The 20,150-nt window shown below is 50.8% G+C and overlaps 1 protein-coding gene across 2 annotated transcripts in view; it reads left to right on the forward strand.

The window, feature by feature from the left end:
* Window positions 1-4,477: 4,477 nt before the first annotated feature.
* The window catches only part of LOC144770464 (pleckstrin homology domain-containing family A member 7-like), a 252,788-nt gene continuing 237,115 nt past the window's right edge, over window positions 4,478-20,150 (forward strand). For both annotated transcript variants that reach the window (XM_078654987.1, XM_078654988.1), the window contains exon 1: window positions 4,478-4,768. The gene's annotated coding sequence lies outside the window, so the exon portion shown is untranslated. The remainder of the gene's footprint in view (window positions 4,769-20,150) is intronic.

Consider the following 20,150-nt stretch of genomic DNA (forward strand, 5'->3'; position numbering starts at 1 on the left):
CCCTTAATACCCTGATGGTTTCATCCTGTGGGATGCAGGTATAGAGGCTTTCGATGTCCATGGTGACAAGGAAACAGGGTTCAGCTGGCATCTTTGTCATTCTGAGTAATTGTAGAAGACTCTTTGTGTCTTTCAAATAGGTGCTTGTGGATTGAATGATAGGTCTTAAGAAAAAGTCACAGTATTTTGAGAGCGGTTCAAGGAGCGAACCAATCCCTGAGACAATGGGTCGTCCAGGTGGCGGGAGCACATTTTTATGTGTTTTGGGTAGTATATAAAAATAAGGCATCTTTCCTTCAGATGTTGTCAAGAAATCTGCTTCTTTTTTAGAGATGGGTCCATCACACTCTGCCGCAGACACCAATTCGCAGATCTCTTCCCTCAAATCATTGGTTGGATCTCCTGTTAACGGGACGTAGTTGGTGGTGTTGTTCAGTAAGCGTCTACATTCTGTAGCGTAATCTGACTTGTTTAGAATCACCAACCCTCCACCTTTGTCCGCACTCTTGATAATTATACCATTGTTGTCCCTCAAAGTTTGTATGGCTTGAAACTCAGCCGTGGTCATATTTTTGTAGGGAACAGGCTCCTGTAGTTGTTCTACTTCTTGAAAAACAGCTTGCTCGAATGCAAGTATTTCTGGAGGGACAGTGTGAAATGGTGATGTGAAAGATGATTTTAATCTGAAATCGGTATCACTTTTGATCACATCAGGCTCCTCCTTCTCCCTGTTTTCAAAGAAGCTCTTCAGTCACAATTTTCTGAAGAAACCATTCAATTCACATTGCAACTTAAATCTATCAAGTCGAGGTGTAGGTATAAAACCTAAGCCTTTCTCGAGAACTCCTTTCTCAGCGACCGTAAGATTATATGAAGACAAATTCGTAATTAAGGTTTCGTGTTGCTTGGGCCTGGCCTCTGATCCCCCGCTTTGCTCCGGGTGTTGTCCCCGACCACCTCGGGTTGTTCCCAGTGAACCTGGGTGTTGTTCTTCTGTCTCCCCCTGCCCCGTCTGCCTCTGTCTAAAAAAGGAGGTGCAAAGGGGGGTTGGTTGAACTGTGGATGTGGCACAACATGTGGGTTCCAGCCCATCATTGGAGGAAAGGGGGGTTGAAAACCAGCTTGGTGATATGGTCCCATTCCTTGTTGTGGGAAAGGAGACTGCCAGCCTTGAAACGGGTACTGTTGCTGTGGAGGTTGGTATCCCCTTCCTCTACCACGACCCCTCCCTCTTCCTCTTTTGTTCATACTGTCAGTGCTTGAACCACTTGTATTGGAATCCGCAGAGGAATCTGAATTGGACCCAGAACCTGTTGACGGTACGTACTCTGGGCAGGAGTAGGGGTAGGTATTTGCATATGACCAACGTTTCAGATCTTTCTGTAGCTTTTGTGACTTGGATTGAGCCAAATTTTCTTTAAACTCATTCTGTTCCTTGTTCAACTCATCAAGTCTTTTTTAGAAGGAAACACGTCTGTTGTGAGTGGTGCTAGCACCAGCTCACACAGACTGCAATGGCAGGCATGTAGTCACAGTTTGAGTGGTCTTTCATGGGTGGCATAATACATGGGAGACCCCTCATGTACCTATGCCCTGGGTACCTCAGTACCATATACTAGGGACTTAAAAGGGTACACCAGCAGCCAATTAGGACGGTACCAAAGTACTTACCATAGTCCAATTTAGGAAGCGAGCACAGTGACTGGGGTCCCGATTAGCAGGATCGCAGTCAGACTAGGCAGAAAACAGAATGGCACCAGAAAAAAGTGGGGTGGGGGGCATAAAAACAGATCCTCCTTTCCTACAGTTGTGCCTTGAGTAGGCCTCAAAAGTCAGCACAGCCGAACCCTAGCAAACAAATGCTTTCTAAAGAAAAAGTGAAGAAAGTGTGTTTGAAGACATCAGAAGAACAAGGACAGACAGCAGCAAGCACTTGATGCTAAATGTTATATCCTATCTTCAACAGAGGCAAAGAAATGCCATGCCTACTTAATGCACATTATAAGAACTTTCATGTAATATGTGAGCATAATTATACTAATAAAATACGAAATTATATTGGAACTTAATAATAAGCTTATGTTACCACCCAAATCAATGGCCTAATTTTATTGACATCAGAAAAAAGAGCGTTTTAGTTAACCCTGCACGGATTCAGTCTTGACCCTTTCTGGCTACTTAAAGATGTTTGCATCCAGCAAATACTCCACTAAACTTTCCCTCAGGCTCTAACTTTGCAACCTGTAGGGTATCCAAGTAGTTTTGCTGCACGAGCTGAGACCCACTGTGCTGTCTTGCTAATAAGTGAACATGCGAGCTGCATGTTACACACAGTGCTCTGCAGCAGGCACATTAACTCCCTAAGATGTTTTGTAATGATTCGGCCCTTTGACTAGCACATTACATGCTGCTCTCTGCGTTATGTGCCCTAACGTGAGCTAGCCTGTCAGCGCTACACCCTGGGAGTTCCTGGACATACGCAGATCTCTGCAGCAGGTGCCTGAATCCAGTGTGCCATCTTAAAAGTGCTACTAAACGTATAGGCTGCGGTATTCAATTCTTGTGGAAAAGAAAGGAGTCACTTTCACACGGGCGGGGCTCAAACTACCGACTATGTTTGAAGCAGAGGCCAGCCATGCCTGGGATGAAACGGCTGGTATGTCCCGGGAGAGAAAATGAAAATGCGAGATTCAACGAGACCTTTAAACCCATCAGCAGTAGAGGCGGTCGTGGAAAGTGCGTGTATTCCGGAGGGGGTGTGTCTATAAGCAGTAGCGCAGCTAGGGTCCCACGGGCCCTGGTGCGAGCAAGGACAGTGGTGCATTGAAATGATGTTTGCATCGTAATACACAGCAATTATCAGTGGGCCCCTCCGGGCTCTGGTGCTACTGCACCTGCTGCACCAATGGCAGGAATTCATGGGGTTCGAATTGCTGTAGGATCCGGGTGACAGTCTTCGCATAAAGGGCGGTCAAGACAGGGCACCACCTTCCTGCAGCGATGGTGTAACGATCGGTAACTAAATGCGACAAAATTACCTCGGAGCAGCACATCGAAGTCTTGTAGTGTGGGGGACAGGGAAAAGGGGGGGGCTGGACACTAAGGCGAGCGCCTGGACATGCAACAGGCTGGGTCCGGCAGCATGCATGCGTCCCAGGTGACTGGCACTGCCCCTGTCTCAGACTAACCAGGCGTTCGTTCCCCTATACTCACTTCTGGGCCCCAGAACACACAGAGGGCTTGCGAGTCTACAGAACCAGTGGCTTCATCCCAAGCACTGATCGGCCAGCTGAAACAACAGGAGCCCGGTAATCTATGCAGCTCCACCCCCTTCTGTATGTAGCAATGGGTAGCGCATAGAGCTGCGCCCGAGGCGCACAGGTTCCAGTGTAATCACATGAGCCACTTCTAAATAATTCACTCTGGCGCTGCTGTTGTTTGTCCCGTTCAGCTGGTCGGATTGTGTTGTGTGCAGCCCCCCTCCCCTGTCTCACCCTCACAATGCCTGCGACTCCTGCGCATTGTTTTCCCGCTCAGTAAGTGCCTGCTCGATGGGGGGTCGAGGCAGGAGGCGCGGTGCCCTGAGCTCCCGGATGATCCCGGCTGCCTGCGCCGGGAGGCCTGCATTGTTCTCGGCGCCCCACCTCCGCGAGGTGAATCACTCTCACACAGCGCATTCCGCCCCCTCCCTCCCCTCGGCTCGGGCCGCGCTCTCCCTCTCTCTCAGACACGCCTGGGGTGGACAGGGGGAGTGGGCAGCAGAGGAGAAACCCAATCCTTGTATTTTCAGCCCGGGCTGCGCTGGAAGGCAGGGCTCAGTCAGACACTCATGGAGAGGGTGTAAGTGAGACTCCGAAACAGGGCGGGGGGAGAGGCAGAGGAAACGAGGGGACGAAGCAGAGAGGAAGAAGGAGTTACAGAGGGGAGAGGCATGAAGTGAGGAAGAGAGAAGAGGCCGGAGACAAGAAGAGCAGAGAGACAAAGAAGTGGGAAGAAAGGCAGAAGAGACAGAACGAGTCAGAGGACAAAGAGGTAGAGGAGGGAGAGTGAAAGGAAGTGAGATGATAGAGGAAAGTAGGAGAGACGGGTAAACAGAGGGAAACACAGGTGTCTAGTGGGAGCCAGGGGCAGATGTGAAGATAAGAAAGTGGAAAGAGCCTGGGTAACAAGGAATAAAAGTGACAGTGAGTGACAAGGAATAAACGGGAGGGCGAAAGTAGAAAAGAATGAAGATGGTAATTACACCAAAGGGAGAAAGCAACAGATAGGACGTGGCGTGAGGACTGACAAGTGGGAACGAGTTAAGAGCTTGGGGAGAGAGAAAACTGAGAGCAAGGTGAGGGGAAGTGGCTAAGTACTAGGAAGGAGACAGGAGCAGAGAAAGGGAAGCGGGCGAGACAGACAGACAGTGAAGAGAGGGGTAAGGACATCGAAAATAAAGGAGGGGCAGAGACAGATAGGAAGGAGGGGGCGAGGTGGGACAGGGTGAGAAAAGCAGACAGCGGGGGACGCGGGAGGCAGGGCTGAGATTTGTGAAGTGGAGCTGGACGTGTGAGGGAAACAGAGGCAGGAAGAGGAGGCCGGGAGAGCACCCGAGATAAGGAGCGACCCGGGAGCCCGCGAGACAAAGAGCCTGGCACGGGAGAGAGCAGAGTCCAGGGAAGGACAGAGCACCCCTGGAGGAGGACAGGACACCCCTGGGAAGGGAGGGCTCGATGGACGGGCTCTGACGGAGCAAGGAGACCGAGAGCTTTCCAAGTCACGCAAGGTAAGCGCCTGCACTGAGACACATGCTCCGAAGTTTCTAACTCCTGCAGCAGCTAAAGTCTGGGCACCTGGGGGAGGGGCCGGGGGCGGGACCGCAGTGCCTCGGACTGCGAGAACCGAGCTGTTTGGGGTAACTTTTGGTGTTTTAACTCTAGATCGGCGTGCCCTCGGTGACGCAGTTGTGGGGGCTTGGGAAGCTGTGAGTCCGAGGGGTACGCATGGCTCCTCTGCAGTGTGTGTCCCGCTGGGAGGCCCCGCCTCCTCGCCACATTTGCCTGTTCAAAACTCTCACACCTGGGCCGTTTGGTGCATATTCAAAGCCGGCTCTGTGTGTGAGGGAGCCCTGGGGAAGAGCAGGGGGCGGGGGCTGCACGGGAGGCCGCTCTGCTCTTCCGGCCCCAGCAGGGCACATGGCCGGGAGGTATCATGAACTCACACACCCTCGTCCCCGCCTTGACAATAGGTTTGTCACATCCCTCCGACTGGAGAGCTAGGCTTCAGGCTGACACATTCCACTTGTACACATCAGAGCTAGCCCTCTGACAACACCTCACACCGCGCGAGGGCCGGGCCGGGCCGGCAGTGTTATCACGTTACCTTTCACAAATCATACTATTCTCATTCACAGCAGAGCTATCCCTCTGAGTGACACCTCACGCAGTGTGAGTGAGGTACGGGGTATCAGAACTGCCACCATAGCGTTCACAAACCAGACAACACAAGCTTCACACAGGGCGGCACTGACTCATATCATCACGCAGTCTTCACAGCAGAGCTATCTTTCAGACGGACACACTTTTACGGTCTTCATACTCGGAGAGCTATCCTTCGCTTGACCACCAATCAATCACAAAGGGGCAAACGTCAAAAACGAGCTACCTTGAAGAGTACATAGGCATTAGGTGACTCGGAGAGCGGTAGGTAATGCACACCTCGCATGTCAGACAGCAGAGCTGCCACTCACAGTACGTACCGTATGAGCTCACGCTTCTAACAGCCGAGCAAGGGTCGCCACCTGACGGCGGCACAATGGGAGACCTGTGTCGGTGTGCCGCGTGCGCTCTCTAAACAGCAGCGCTATCTCTCGTGTACGCAGATTACATATACCGCATAGCCAACACTCCGGCTACATGTCTTACACCCTCACTCTACGATGCTCTCTGTTTTTAAGGCGGGGGCACAGTTTTGGGATTGGATGTCTGCGTATGACTGGGAGGGGTTATTAGAGGTCAGACTTTTCTTATTCATTTTGGGATGTGATAAAGAGATTGGTATGATGGATTCTGCTTTGGGATCACCCTCTTTCTTGCGTCCTGATATTCTCTCGAGTGTGTTTTTGATGCAATTTTCCACCATGTTCTCTTCGGCACAGATGTCACCCTTGTTTCCTTTTTAATTGTATTCAGTCAATCAAAGTTTACTGTTTGGTTCAATAAAACCGTAACAATGTTACTAAAGAACATATAAAGAAATCTATAAACGCGCTGCAGACCTCAACCAAGACTTACACACTCGCACACGTTCCCCCCTCTTACTTTACATCCTCACCACCCACACACAGGCCATGTGTTCATTTGCTGCATTGCTTACCTTCTGACCTGCTTACCTTCTTACCCCTACCAATACTTTCACCTCTCAGGTCGTCGATGAAATTGTTAATGTTGGGTTTTGTTTCTGCCAAATCTGTAAAAATCCTTACTTTTGCACAAGAGGACAGTATTGGTGCACAGTGTGAGAAGCTGACACTGGTGTACGAGTGGCTAATATTGGTGCACAGTGTGAAAAGCTGGCACTGGTGGTTTGCACAGGAGGCCGATATTGGTGCACAGTGTGAGAAGCTTACACTGTTGTATGAAAGGCCAATATTGGTGCACAGTGTGAAAAGCTGGCACTGGTGGTTTGCACAGGAGACCGATATTGCTGCACAGTGTGAGAAGCTGATACTGGTGGTAGCTATGAGGGGACGGTATTGGTGCACAGTGTGAGAAGCTGACACTGATGGTAGCTATGAGGAGACGGTATTGGTGCACAGTGTAAGAAGCTGACACTGGTGGTAGCTATGAGGGGACGGTATTGGTGCACAGTGTGAAAAGTTGACACTGGTGGTTTGCACAGGAGACCGATATTGCTGCACAGTGTGAGAAGCTTACACTGTTGTATGAAAGGCCAATATTGGTGCACAGTGTGAAAAGCTGGCACTGGTGGTTTGCACAGGAGACCGATATTGCTGCACAGTGTGAGAAGCTGATACTGGTGGTAGCTATGAGGGGACGGTATTGGTGCACAGTGTGAGAAGCTGACACTGATGGTAGCTATGAGGAGACGGTATTGGTGCACAGTGTAAGAAGCTGACACTGGTGGTAGCTATGAGGGGACGGTATTGGTGCACAGTGTGAAAAGTTGACACTGGTGGTTTGCACAGGAGACCGATATTGCTGCACAGTGTGAGAAGCTTACACTGTTGTATGAAAGGCCAATATTGGTGCACAGTGTGAAAAGCTGGCACTGGTGGTTTGCACAGGAGACCGATATTGCTGCACAGTGTGAGAAGCTGATACTGGTGGTAGCTATGAGGGGACGGTATTGGTGCACAGTGTGAGAAGCTGACACTGATGGTAGCTATGAGGAGACGGTATTGGTGCACAGTGTAAGAAGCTGACACTGGTGGTAGCTATGAGGGGACGGTATTGGTGCACAGTGTGAAAAGTTGACACTGGTGGTTTGCACAGGAGACCGATATTGCTGCACAGTGTGAGAAGCTGATACTGGTGGTAGCTATGAGGGGACGGTATTGGTGCACAGTGTGAGAAGCTGACACTGATGGTAGCTATGAGGAGACGGTATTGGTGCACAGTGTAAGAAGCTGACACTGGTGGTAGCTATGAGGGGACGGTATTGGTGCACAGTGTGAAAAGCTGACACTGATGGTAGCTATGAGGAGACGGTATTGGTGCACAGTGTGAGAAGCTGACACTGATGGTAGCTATGAGGAGACGGTATTGGTGCACAGTGTAAGAAGCTGACACTGGACACTGATGGTAGCTATGAGGAGACGGTATTGGTGCACAGTGTAAGAAGCTGACACTGGTGGTAGCTATGAGGGGACGGTATTGGTGCACAGTGTGAAAAGCTGACACTGATGGTAGCTATGAGGAGACGGTATTGGTGCACAGTGTAAGAAGCTGACACTGGTGGTAGCTATGAGTGGACGGTATTGGTGCACAGTGTGAGAAGCTGACACTGGTGGTAGGCATGAGGAGCCGATATTGGTGCACAGTGTGAGAAGCAGACACTGGGTTTGGATGAGGGGCCAGTATTAGTGCACAGTGTGAGAAGCTGACATTGGTAGTTTGCATGAAGAGCCGGTATTGGTGCACAGTGTGAAAAGCTGGCACTGGTGGTTTGCACGAGAGGCTGGTATTGGTGCACAGTGTGAGAAGCTGACACTGGGTTTGCATAAGAGGCCAGTGGTGGTGCACAGTGTGAGAAGCTGACACTGGGTTTGCATGAGAGGCCGGTATTAGAACACAGTGTGAGAAGCTGACACTGGTGGTTAGCGTGTGAGGCCGGTATTGGTGCACAGTGTGAGAAGCTGACACTGGTGGTAGCAATGGGGGGACGGTTTGGTGCACAATGGGAGAAGCTGACACTGGTGGTAGGCATGAGGAGCAGGTATTGGTGCACAGTGTGAGAAGCAGACACTGGGTTTGGATGAGGGGCCAGTATTAGTGCACAGTGTGAGAAGCTGACACTGGTAGTTTGCATGAAGGGCCGGTATTGGTGCACAGTGTGAAAAGCTTGCACTGGTGGTTTGCACGAGAGGCCGGTATTGGTGCACAGTGTGAGAAGCTGACACTGGTGTATGAAAGGCTAATATTGGTGCCCAGTTTGAGAAGCTGACACTGATGGTTAGCATGTGAGGCCGGTATTGGTGCACAGTGTGAAAAACTGACACTGGAGGTTAGCATGTGAGGCCGGTATTGGTGCCCAGTGTGAGTAGCGGACACTGGTGGTTTGCATGAGAGACCGTATTAGTGCACAGTGTGAAAAGCTGGCACTGGTGGTTTGCGCTAGAGGCCGGTATTGGTGCACAGTGTGAGAAACTGACACTGGGTTTGCATGAGAGGCCGGTATTAGCACACAGTGTGAGAAGCTGACACTGGTGGTTTGCATTGAGAGGCCGGTATTAGTGCAAAGTGTGAGAAGCTGACACATGAGGGGCCTGTATTGGTGCACAATGTGAGAAGCTGACACTGGGTTTGCATGAGAGGCCAGTATTAGTGCAAAGTGTGAGAAGCTGACACTGGGTTTGCATGAGAGGCCGGTATTGGTGCATAGTGTGAAAAGCTGATACTGGTGGTTTGCATGAGAGGCCAGTATTAGTGCACAGTGTGAGAAGCTGACACTGGTGGTTTGCACGAGAGGCCGGTATTAGTGCAAAGTGTGAGAAGCTGACACTGGGTTTGCATGAGAGGCCGGTATTGGTGCATAGTGTGAAAAGCTGATACTGGTGGTTTGCATGAGAGGCCAGTATTAGTGCACAGTGTGAGAAGCTGACACTGGTGGTTTGCACGAGAGGCCGGTATTAGTGCAAAGTGTGAGAAGCTGACACTGGGTTTGCATGAGAGGCGGGTAGCGGTGCACAGTATGAGAAGCTGACACTGGGTTGACATGAGGGCCACCATGGTGTACAGTGTGAGAAGCTGACACTGCCCAAGAGTGTGAGAAGTCACCAGCGGGCATTGTGAGAAGCTGCCCATGGCAGCTTGAGGAGAAGTCACTGGAGGGCAGTGAGAGTGGCACTGGTGAGCTGTGTGAGAAGCTTGCACTGGTAGGCAGTGTGGGATTTTTAACTGGTTAGCTTTGTGACAAGGTAGTATTACTGATAGTGTGAGAAGCTGGCACTGCTGGGTGGTGTGAGAAGCTGTCACTAGTGTACACTGTGAGATGTTCAAACACTGAGTAGTGTGTTGGAAGTCAGACCAGGTGAGTAGTGTGAGCAGCTGCCCCCCCCCCCCCCGGGGTAGAGGGGGGGGAGAGGGCAGTGTGAGAAGTTAGAACAGTGAGTAGCATGATGAGCTTCCATTGGGGGGCCTTGTGAGAAGTTAGCATAGGCGGGTAGGGTGAGAAGCTGGTGCTGGTGGGCAGGAGGTCTGTAACTCGCCATACCTTTTGCTGGGTGGATCACCACTCTCTGCTTTGTTGTTCTTGTTAGGAGCAGTGTCTTGCGCTTAAGGACAGTTTACAGACCGGGAGGCTGGGTTAACCGGAGCATCCTTGAATAACATTGGTTGAGCTGAGATGTGGAGCACCTAGGAAGTGCACTGGTGGAGTAGGGAGTCATCTGCCCCTATTAGACTGGGATGGTTAAGTAGGGTGCACATTTGAAACGCATTAGAAGAGTCTTTTGCCTTTGGAAAATTACTAAAATGGACTAAATCCGTATTTTCCCCATATTCAACAGTGGGGGCATGGAGCGGAAGGTACTCGTATCATACGTTTTCAGAGCTGTTTTTCAGTCCAAGTCTACCAGACAGCGCAGCTGTCTGGTTTGCTAAAGACCTCTTGGGGACATTCAGAAAGCTGACCTAGGAATGCATTCCTCCCGTTGATTACCATTGTAAATGTAAATGAATTGCGACTTATATAGCGCACGTATCACCCGAAGGCATCAAGGCGCTTGCCTTGGGAACCCCTCCTGGCTTTTTCCCTGTGAGATAACCCCTACTGGGTATCCCCAGGGTGAAAGCCAGGCATCCCGCAGCGGGTGGGCCGCCGAAGTGGAGATTAAGCAACTATTGCCCAGAGTTGCAGCGTGGGACCCCATGATTAGAATAGGCACCGAGGCGAGAATTATCGAGTCCGTGGACATTTTGGGCTCAGGACCCTGCCGCGTCGGGAATTGAACCCTGGTCCCGGGCCAGACCTCTGCATCAGGGTCTGCCACTCTAATCAGTGAGCCACACTCCTCCATTGGCTTTGTGGTTTATAATTCAAGTTTTCTTGCTTTCCATTTGCTGGCTTTATTTGTCTTCGGCTGTCCAGCTTGAGTTCATAACTTCCCTTGATATTGCCAGTATCCTTGGAGGGCTCCCTTTCTGTAAACAGGCCTGTACATCTTGTACTTATCTTGCAAGGTCAAATGTCAGGCGCTGTCTTCTGAGGGGCTTGTTCTTGTTTACTTTTCTTTCTTTGATTTTAAAGTGAGAGGATTTATGTGAAAATCTTGCTGGATACAGGGGGTTGGAAAGTGTTTTTTTCCAGCACATGACAACATTTTAATGAACTGTAAGTATTTCAGAGTATATTAGAATTAGGAAAACATATGAAGCATATTTGTTGTTATTTCTGAAGTGTGTTGGAAACAAATCCTTTAATATGATCATAACAAATCATTACACAAGGTGATGCAATTTCCACACATTTTTGTCTGTGCACTGTATAGTTTTATTGGTAAAACTATATGTCTGTGCAAATGTAATGGTCATTTCAATTGAAAATGTGTTGTCTGTAATGGCCATGTGCTACCACACAATGAATACTCCACTCCTCGCCACTCCGCTCTGCACCACTCCACACCATTGCACTCTACGCCACTTCACTTTACACCACTTGACGCCACTCTGCACCACTCCACTCTGCACCACTCCACACCATTGCACTCTACTCTACGCCACTCCACTTTACACCACTTGACGCCACTCTGCACCACTCCACTCTGTGCCACTGCATTCTACACCTCTCTACTTTACCCTGTACCACTCTACTCTATGCCAATACACTCTGTGCCACTCTACTCTGCACCACTGCACTCTGCGTCACTGAACTCTACACTACTGCACTCCACTATGCACCACTCTAATCTACACCACTGCATTCTACGATGCTGCATTATACACCACTCAATTCAATGCCACTGAACTCTATACTCTGCAACACTGCATGCCAGTGCACTCCACACAAGTCCACCCTACTGCGTCACTCCAGTGTATGACACTCTACACAACTACACACTATGCCAGTCCAATACACAACACTCTCCGCCACTCCACAACACTCTACTCCTCACCATTCCACTCTGCGAACCTCTATGACACTCCATGCCACTCTCCTCTGCGGCACTAACTTTTAGCAATGCTGAAAAGCAGCCACGCTGCTGTACAACATGGCTAATGCGCATTAGAGAGCCAATAGTTCTTTGATGGGCGAGACCTATTGGCTTTGCCAAAGCTTGTTTGAACACTGGTTTTAACACTGCCATTTTCCATTCCTTGCTACCCGGAGTTTATAGCGCCTTTCAAATCCTTGACTTGACATGATTGAGTGGGGAGGCGGTACACCCAGTGTACTGATTGTCACAAGTGTGATGCACTGTTTTGGTTGACAGGATTGTGATAAAACTACGGCTTGCGTCGCACGGCTGGATGATGAGTGGGGCGGTAGACTAAGGAGTGGGTGCCCCTGTGGGCTGCATTGTTTGAGCAGGGGATGGGTGCCCTATGACAAGCTTTGGTGGATGACGAGGGGGCACCTTTTAATAGTTTTGGCTGATTAGGCCACGTGCTGCACCTATGGGTTGCATCGGTTGAGTGTGGAATGGGGTGCACTTATCAATTGATTGAGGAGAGAAAGGGTACACCTATGGATTGTTTAGGGATGGAGTGGGTGCATCTATGGAAATATATCTCCCTGTTGAGTGCATTGGTTGGGTACGGATTGTTGATTAATAGAGAACAGATGCACCTATAGATTGCATGCATTGAGCAGGTGTACCTATGAACTATACTACTTGAGTAGGGCGTGGGGTGTACCTCTGAACTGCACTGCGTGAGTGGATTGCATTGGTAGCAGGGGTGTATCTATGGAAATCTTTGGTTGATTAGGGAATGGGGGGCACCTATCGATTGAACTGGTTGAATATAGAGTTGGCCTGCCCATACACTTCCAACTTGGGCTCCAGACTCTACCCTTAGGCCTGTGCGGAGTTAGCGGAACTCCGCGAAGTCACCAAAAAACTCTGCCGTGCTACGCGGACTTTTGCAAGCGGATGGGTGCGTTAGATTGCGCCTTTCATGCTGATTTTTAGTGCTGGCTGATTGTCCCACGCTGTATAATCCACACGAACTGCACCATGCGCAGCTCAAGAGGGCGCTGCTTCTGTTTGCCGCTCGAGTAGAAGTTCTACTTGAGCGGCAGCTTCCTCAACGGGAGCTGTGGGGACCATCCGCGACCGCCTGTGTTGTTTTTCGGAACTCAGCACGCTCCACAGAGTGAGAAACTCTGCGAACAGAGCAAATCCACCACCCAACCCTACTCGGCCTAAGCATGGGACTGCGGTACAACGCGATGCTTCACAAATTGCAACCCTTATTTAATCCAGGATTTCTGAAAATAGTCTTAAAAGCTACATGTAGATAAGATACCAGAGCGGATTGATGCTCACAGTTTAAGTGGATGTTTATAATGACTGCAAACCATGCTGGTTACTTGGAAGACACACGATACGCCTGTGCTGCCGTCTTGGTGCAACACTGCATGCTGCACTCAAAGCTTTCTTTTAACTCGCCTCTAATTTTATATACAACGCCCAGTGGTGGCCAGCAATAACGTGTTACGGCCTCTGTCCCGCCCACAGCACTGCGACAACACTATGCCCCAATTAAACACTTTCAACAAATTCCACTTGCTGGCTATTGCTCTTGCTGGTCCGGAAAAGGCCATTTTGTATGTAGGGTTCCATAGTGGTGTCTGCCCTGTTTCAAGCACACTCACTGTTTGCAGGTGAGGGGATTGCGGCACGAGGAGACACTGTGATCCCACAGTTTGGTGAATAGATAAGCACGGGTTAGAAATCTCGTTTTGTGAGTTCCCCAGCCGACATTTTGTGCAGAAGACTGAGCCTCTGCACTGAGAAGGCCCAGCCATAGAAACCCTGCCTCCACTTTCGTTGTGCTCTTTCTTGGCCATGCCATGGTGGGCACAGTCAGTTGGAAGCGTCCAAAGGCGAATTACTCTAGTGAAAAACTTGGTACATTTAACGAAAGGCTGTTGCCATCGAAATGACGTTGGGCCCCAGACTCCGTCACATCTCACGCAACTTGATATGTGATTGGCTTTGCCTGCAGGTCCTGGCACTCTATGAATTGTCCTGATTTCCCCTCCGTAGGTCATGTTGGCAGTCCGTTTGGGAGGCCATTGTGTGAAGGCGAAGCGAGGCATAGTGAGTTCAGAGGCCCTTTTGTTTCCTGAGGTCCCCCACCCGTGTCAGAGAGGGGTCATTCGTGTACGTAAACGGCCTCGTTGGGCTTTCCTAGGGCACGCGAGCTATGGCAGCCCTCGCAGGCGTGGGCACCAATGCCTGCGCCTGTGATGCCTTCGCTGGGTGTTGTCTGGAATGTACAGCTGAACGGGACGTCAGGAGTGGCCCGTGAATATTCACCAGACGGGGGCGGCGGGGTCCAAGAACAGTTGTCTTTTATGCTCCGTCCCACTGTAAATCTTTGTTTACTGGGAGAACCAAGCGGTTTGACCCTTTGCGGCCACTATCCGGGGGTTGGTAATTGTCGACCTTTCAACTTCACCAGCTCTCCACTCCCACAGTGCCAGTCGAGATGAGATTTTACAGATGGCCAGCTTTCTGGTACATATGAGGACGGGTGGTGGGTGGGAATGGGATGCCTGCATTATAAGGGGTGTGGGGGGGCCGGGGGAGGGTGAGAGGGAGAGACCTCCGAGGGCGGTGATAAGGCAGGGCACAGGCAGCGCATTAGACATGGTGTCTGGAGTGGGAACAGAGATAGGGGCGCAGGTAAGGCAAGGCACAGACGTCTGTCTGAGATATCAGAGACGGGTAGTAAGCAGGGCCGGCTTTAGCGCTGGTGATGCTCGGTGCCACGTTTGTTGGCGACCCCATGACCTCCATGGATTCCCTCACTACCACCCTTTAACAGTGCCCCTCAAATCGCCATAACCACTCTTTCTCTTATGATTTTCCCAATAGCCACTCTTAATAACCACTTTCTCTCATGAATTTTTTTAATATCACCAGTCGTACACATTACTGAGACAATAAATCATAACTCAAACGCAGAATTTCAAACGTAACACGATGTTTTGGGGTTGGCTTTACAAATAAGCACTGATTTCTGACCAAATGAACCTTTTTTGCAACATTGGGATAAAAAAAACGGGGGGGGGGGAATCATAACGCTGTAATCTGTATCGACTTGCAGTGTGAATACAGCTCTTTAATGATAGTTAATAGCTCACTGTTCTATATTAGGATTTAAACTTTTAAACTGCAAGTAAGAAATGGGTTTCTGTGACAGAAGTAGTAATGCACTGACCTATTTACATTACGTGCACGTACGTTATAGGCATTTTCCTCCTGCACTACTTTATGATGAGTCAAAACTTTCACTAGACAAAAGTCTGAGCTCTCTGCAGCAGGTCCATCAATCACCAGAGTTATCTCGAAATTTTTATGGTTGTCTGAAAATTGCTGGAGGCCAGGAACACAGCTGCAGGTGCTTTTATTACCGTATTGTACTTGAAAAAACTGCGCCCACCCCAAAGTCCGCGCCCGGTGCAGTGGCACCAATCGCACGGCCCTCAAGCCGGCCCTAAGAAGAGGAGTCTGCTGTAAGGCAGCAGAGATGGGTACTGGGGAGGAAGGGGAGTCTGCTGTAAGGCAGCAGAGATGGGTACTGGGGAGGAAGAGGAGTCTGCTGTAAGGCAGCAGAGATGGGTACTGGGGAGGAAGGGGAGTCTGCTGTAAGGCAGCAGAGATGGGTACTGGGGAGGAAGAGGAGTCTGCTGTAAGGCAGCAGAGATGGGTACTGGGGAGGAAGGGGAGTCTGCTGTAAGGCAGCAGAGATGGGTACTGGGGAGGAAGGGGAGTCTGCTGTAAGGCAGCAGAGATGGGTACTGGGGAGGAAGGGGAGTCTGCTGTAAGGCAGCAGAGATGGGTACTGGGGAGGAAGAGGAGTCTGCTGTAAGGCAGCAGAGATGGGTACTGGGGAGGAAGGGGAGTCTGCTGTAAGGCAGCAGAGATGGGTACTGGGGAGGAAGAGGAGTCTGCTGTAAGGGAACGAGGATGGGTAGGGAAGTAAGAGGAGTCTGCTGTAAGGGAACGAGGATGGGTAGGGAAGTAAGAGGAGTCTGCTGTAAGGGAACGAGGATGGGTAGGGAAGTAAGAGGTGTCTGCTGTAAGGGGAGTGGGACGGGTAGTGAGGGAAGAGGTGTCTGCTGTAGGGGACATAGATGGGTAGTGGGGGCAGATGTGTCAGCTGTAGGGGAGCAGAGCCTGGATAGCCCCAAGGCAGGGCATATGTCTGTTGGATGAGAACAGAGCCAGAGAGATGGAAAGGGGAATGACAGAGACGTGTCTTTGAAAAGAGGAGGGGCACAGAGGCACGAGTATTGCGGGGGCAAAGACCTATGCCTGGATTGGAAGAGAGACTGCGACACAGAGACGCATTCAGGGACGGCAGGGAGAAATGTTTGTGAATTGGGAACAGAAACTGAGGCTGAGAGAGAGATGCCTGTGGGTCTAAATAGGAACAGAAAACAGGTCAGCGAGAAATAAGTATCCGATGCTTGCCATGTAAAAGACAGGGATTGCCTCCTCATACAGGCTTTACAGGGCTGGGTGGGCGGGGGGGGGGGGGGGGAGGGCAAATAGAGGGAATTAATCTGAATGTCTGTGGGATGGGAACAGATTGGGAAACAGGTAAGTGAAGGTGGGTGGGGATGGGATGAAGGCACAGGTCGGCGGGGGGCAATTAAAGCAGGAGTCTTGGGAAGGAAAAGAGAGATGGAGAGAAAGATCCTATGGTTTGGGTGAAAGGAGTGAGTGGGAGGCAGAGACACCAAAGACATGGATATGAAGCAATGAAGATTCTAGGTAAAAGTAGTGACACTGCAGAGGAACCACTTGCCACAAACCTCTGCCACTGATGGTGGACCCTGGGAGACACCGCAGCGGCACTGCAGAGGAACCACTCACCACAAACCTCTGCCACTGATGGTGGACCCTGGGAGACACCGCAGCGGCACTGCAGAGGAACCACTCACCACAAACCTCTGCCACTGATGGTGGACCCTGGGAGACACCGCAGCGGCACTGCAGAGGAACCACTCACCACAAACCTCTGCCACTGATGGTGGACCCTGGGAGACACCGCAGCGGCACTGCAGAGGAACCACTCACCACAAACCTCTGCCACTGATGGTGGACCCTGGGAGACACCGCAGCGGCACTGCAGAGGAACCACTCACCACAAACCTCTGCCAATGACGGTGGACCCTGGGAAACACCGCAGCGGCACAGCAGAGGAACCACTCTCCACAAACCTCTGCCACTGACGGTGGACCCTGGGAAACACCCCAAGACACCGCAGCGGCACTGCAGAGGAACCACTCACCACAAACCTCTGCCACTGACGGTGGACCCTGGGAAACACCGCAGCGGCGCAGCAGAGGAACCACTCTCCACAAACCTCTGCCACTGACGGTGGACCCTGGGAGACACCGCAGCGGCACTGCAGAGGAACCACTCGCCACAAACCTCTGCCACTGACAGTGGACCCTGGGAAACACCCCAAGACACCGCAGCGGCACTGCAGAGGAACCACTCACCACAAACCTCTGCCACTGACGGTGGACCCTGGGAAACACCCCAAGACACCGCAGCGGCACTGCAGAGGAACCACTCACCACAAACATCTGCCACTGACGGTGGACCCTGGGAAACACAGCAAGACACCGCAGCGGCACTGCAGAGGAACCACCCACCACAAACCTGTACCACTGACGGTGGACCATGGTAGACACAGTGGCGGCACTGCAGAGGAACCACTCACCACAAACCTCTGCCACTGACGGAGGACCCTGGGAGACATCACAGCCCCACTGCAGAGGAACCACCCACCACAGACCTGCATCACTGACGGTGGACCCTGGGAGACACCACAGCGGGACTGCAGAGGAACCACTCACCACAAACCTGCATCTCCGACGGTGGACCCTGGGAATCACCGCAAGACACCGCAACGGCACTGCAGAGGAACCACCCACCATAAACCTGTACCACTGATGGTGGACCATGGTAGACACAGTGGCGGCACTGCAGAGGAACCACTCACCACAAACCTCTGCCACTGACGGTGGACCCTGGGAAACACTGCAAGACACCGCAACGGCACTGCAGAGGAACCACCCACCACAAACCTCTGCCACTGACGGTGGACCCTGGGAAACACAGCAAGACACCGCAGCGGCACTGCAGACGAACCACCCACCACAAACCTGTACCACTGACGGTGGACCATGGTAGACACAGTGGCGGCACTGCAGAGGAACCACTCACTACAAACCTCTGCCACTGACGGTGGACCCTGGGAGACACCACAGCGGCACTGCAGAGGAACCACTCACCACAAACCTGCATCTCCGACGGTGGACCCTGGGAATCACCGCAAGACACCGCAACGGCACTGCAGAGGAACCACCCACCACAAACCTGTACCACTGACGGTGGACCATGGTAGACACAGTGGCGGCACTGCAGAGGAACCACTCACCACAAACCTCTGCCACTGACGGTGGACCCTGGGAATCACCGCAAGACACCGCAATGGCACTGCAGAGGAACCACCCACCACAAACCTGTACCACTGACGGTGGACCATGGTAGACACAGTGGCGGCACTGCAGACGATCCCCCCCACCAAAAACCTGCATCACTCTGACGGTAGACCCCGGAAGACACTGCAATGGTAGACCCCAGTCAGCTGATCAAGACCACAAACGAATGCACTTTCTCTATGAGCGGACTGGGCTCTTTCTCTGGGGCTCTTCAGCATTCCCGTTCCTTTGGCAGAGTTCCAGTGGACCTCCCTTAGGAACATCTGCAGTGCCGCCACTGTGGCTCCTTGGTGTCCGCCAAATGAATCCATGTCGTTGTGGTGAGTAATGAAAATCTTTTGCTGTCTGTTATTCCTAGCTCCTTTTGGAGACGCAGAAAGCTAAAGGAAGACATACAAATATCACTTAAACCTCGGCACACAGGAAGTCGTCCCTCAAACACTGAAGCGTGTCTTTATCTTTAAGAGGCTGTGAACGGAAGTGCCAGGCCTTCGCTGCAAAGACCTGGGACAGAGGTATGCTATGAGTAAGGAACTCTGGAATTCCAAGCGTAGCAATGAGAAAGGATTGCAAGAGTTCTGCTTCAGGGTGGCGTGTAACTTGTGAGTTCTCAGATTGCATCTAAAGTTTTCAGTGGTGGCTCTGGTCGAAAGAAATGTAGTGAACTAGACAAGACGTAATACAGCCACTATGTATTTAAGTAGATGCTGGGGTGTGGGGGGCCAGGCTATTTGAATGGAGCTAATGCTTGGTACCAGAGTAGGGAAAAGTTCATTTGCACATGTGGCCGCTATTCTTCCAGTGCAGAGTTCTCAGCTGTGGAGCACTCCACACAGGGCAGATGGGAGTTTTGAGAAAGTCACATGAATTCCAAGAAGCTTGCCTGGAAACCTGTGTGTGGTGCAGCTGTCCAGCAATCATTTAGAAATGTTTGTGAATAGAAAAAAACGTAGAAGCCCTTTTAGCTGGAAGCCTACCACTCTGCATGAACTTTCCAGTCTTTCATGAATAGAGTTCTAAGTACCAAGGTGCCCAATCTCCCCAGCATCGACTAGACATCTATATGTTTATTAATCTGTGGATTCATCCCTCTATCTGTCCGACCCCTCTCTGAAGATGTGTGCTGTCTGGATGTTGGGTAGGACTGTATGTGGGTCTGTATGTGTATTATATGTGTTTGAGAGACTGTTTTAGTGTAGATGCATGGGAACTTTTATGTCAGTTAGTCTGTGTGGCTTTACGTCTCGTGCTCTGTGAGTATTAGTACACACTGGTTTAGTGGTGTCTGTCTGTATGTATCTCTGGTACTTGTAGATTTGCTTGTTTGTGTGTGCATGTGACTGTAATTTTCTTGCTTTGTATGTATGACCTATGCCAAAGCCTGAAGGAATTGTATTGTAAAATGTGTATAGCGCTTTATACCCATGAAAATCCCACATCCAAAGTGCATCAAAATCCTAGGTGCACTTTCTTGGAAGCGGGACATAGTAGGTCCCATGTTGCAGGATTTGTGAGAGGAGCATGATCTTCAGAGACTGGCTTTAAACACGGTACAGTGCACGTTGCTGCACATAGGTGTTGAGAAGAGTATGAGAATAGATTCATTAACACACCTTTCTATCAATAATAGATGTTCATCTGCAGCCTGTAATTGGGTGGATGGAAAGACCCAGATTTTGCCCCTTTGATCTTGCTATTCTAATTGACCTGATTCTCCATATGCTTCTCAAGACCCT

The sequence above is a fragment of the Lissotriton helveticus genome, chromosome 7 (assembly GCF_964261635.1).
Source record: "Lissotriton helveticus chromosome 7, aLisHel1.1, whole genome shotgun sequence".
In the NCBI taxonomy this organism is placed as follows: Eukaryota; Metazoa; Chordata; class Amphibia; order Caudata; family Salamandridae; genus Lissotriton; species Lissotriton helveticus.